The following is a 2,294-nucleotide window of genomic DNA, read 5'->3' as shown; positions in this document are numbered from 1 at the left end:
GTGGACCCAGTGGCTCGCTCCTGTAATCCCAGCACTTTGAGAGGCTGAGTCGGGTAGATAACTTGAGGTTAGGTGTTTGAGAGCAGCCTGGTCAACGTGGCAAAACCCTGTCTCTACCAAAAAACATAAAAATGAGCCAGGCATGGTGGGACCCACCTGTAATCCCAGCTAAGGCAGGAGAATCACTTGAACCCGGAAGGTGAATGCTTCAGTAAGCTGAGGTCGCTCCACTGCACTCCAGCCTGGGCGACAGAGCAAGACTCTATCTCAAAAAAAAGAAAAAGAGCTTTAGATCAAGGCCTCTCCCTCCAGAACCCCGGTTATCTCATCCCACTGGCCCATTCTTCAGACGAGGAAAACTGAGGCTGCCTTCTGCAGTCAGGCCCAGAATCGCACTTACCCCTCCTTCCCCATTCAGGCTTCTGGAACCCTTCTGTTGGATTTTGCTGGCCCTACTCAAGGGCTGTCAACGCACACTGACCCGCTGATCCAGCCAGGGGGCTGGCGAGTTAGTCAGAACCTCATGTCCAACTCAAGCTGGACTTTTTTTTTTTGAGACGGAGGAGTTTCCCTCTTTTTGCCCAGCATGGAGTGCAATGGCAGTCTCGGCTCACTACAACCTCTGCCTCCCTGGTTCAAGTGATTCTCCTGCCTCACCTTTCAGAGTAGCTTGGATTACAGGCACTCACCTCCACATCCAGCTAATTTCTTTCAATAATTTTAGTAGAGACGGGGTTTCACCTTGAACGCCTGACCTCAGGTGATTTGCCTGCCTCGGCCTCCCAAAGTGCTGGGATTACAGTCGTGAATCATCACACCCGGCCATCAAGCTGGATAATTTTAAGGTCTGTTTCTTTCCCAATGTAGGGTAGAGGTTGGGACAGGAAAGAGGGCTAGAAACCTGACTCCAACTCCTTGCCCAGGGCTGAACTCTCCAGCATCCTGATCACTTCTCATTCAACCTTGCTTGTACTCCCCCTGTGATGGGGGGCTCCTTACCTCACAACAGAATATTCTAAGCCAAACCTTGCCCCCTCTCACCCAGGAAGATTTCCCATTTGAACCCCAGCTCCCAGACACTTAAAGGCCTTCTGTGGACCACGTTCTCAAGGTCCGCTGGCCATCTGCTCCCATGTTCCAGCTTCTCTCCTTCCCCAGCCACATAATGAAATGTGCCCTCCTTCTCTCCAGGATGAGCAAGGTGGTGTCCTCTGAGACTGGGCAGACAGCCACTTAACACCAAAGGCCACCAATGATCAAATCCATGAGAGTTGATCCGAGGAGTTATGTATTAGGGCTGAGAAAGAGTAAACACTCAATAAATACTGGTTATTCTTATCATCATCATCATAATTACTACCCTCAAGTTCCTCCGGGAGAACTCCTGTTCAATTTTCAAAACCCCATATGGTTTCCCCCATCTTGCAGAGATTGAGCTCCAATTCAGAGAGTTGTGATACTGTGATCATTTGTTGGGTTCCCAAACTGGGGTCCTTAGAGCAGCAGGGCCATCCCTGAGAAGGGGAAGGGAAAGGCAGTGCATGAAGGAGAATGGAAGAGATGACATCCACCTCAGACGATGCATCCCATTCAGATCCCTACCCCGCACTTGTACTGCCAGTGCCACCCTCAGAGGGAGGAAGAGACAGCTCGGCCTTGAAGACTCAGGCCCTGCCCCATGGGGGCACACTGACCATGTGGCCTTCCTTCTCCCCACAGAAGGTGAGACCATGGACACCTCCTGAGCTGGATGCCATCCCCTGTCCCCGCCCTGGTTTTTTTTGTTGTTGTTGACATGGAGTCTCACTCTGTGGACCAAGCTGGATTGCAGTGGCACCATCTCGGCTCACTGCATACTCCCCCTCCCGGGTTCAAGCCATTCTCCTGCCTCAGCCTCCCAAGTACCTGGGACTACAGGCACCCGCCACCACTCCCAGCTAATTTTGCATTTTTAGTAGAGGCCGGTTTCACCATGTTAGCCAGGATGGTCTGGATCTCCTGACCTAGTGATCCGCCCCCCTCAGTCTCCCAAAGTGCTGGGATTACAGGCATGAGCCTCGGCAGCCAGCCATCCACCTTGTATTTTATCAGAGATCTGACAGTGTGACTTTGTAAAATGTGGTTTTGAAGCTGGACCGATCCTGTATGTATGTGGTTGCCCTGAGCCCACAGAAAGACACCCCCAGAGTGCAGATTGAAAAGCCTTTATTGCGGGAGGATCGGGGTGCCTGCTGGTTCCAGGAGTCGGGATGGACTTGGAGGGCTGGGGGGAAGGTCCTTTGAGGAAGAGGAGG

General features: G+C 52.1%; 1 protein-coding gene and 1 pseudogene across 1 annotated transcript in view; both read right to left on the bottom strand.

Annotated features, from left to right (window-relative positions):
• The window catches only part of LHB (luteinizing hormone beta polypeptide), a 47,504-nt gene that overhangs the window by 29,147 nt on the left and 16,063 nt on the right, over positions 1-2,294 (bottom strand). The gene's annotated exons all lie outside the window — the stretch shown is intronic.
• LOC105514875 overlaps positions 1,495-2,294 on the bottom strand; it is a 19,091-nt pseudogene continuing 18,291 nt past the window's right edge.

This window comes from Colobus angolensis, unplaced genomic scaffold, assembly GCF_000951035.1.
Source record: "Colobus angolensis palliatus isolate OR3802 unplaced genomic scaffold, Cang.pa_1.0 Scaffold25, whole genome shotgun sequence".
Classification (NCBI taxonomy): domain Eukaryota; kingdom Metazoa; phylum Chordata; class Mammalia; order Primates; family Cercopithecidae; genus Colobus; species Colobus angolensis.
This window is presented reverse-complemented; position numbering and strand designations above follow the sequence as displayed.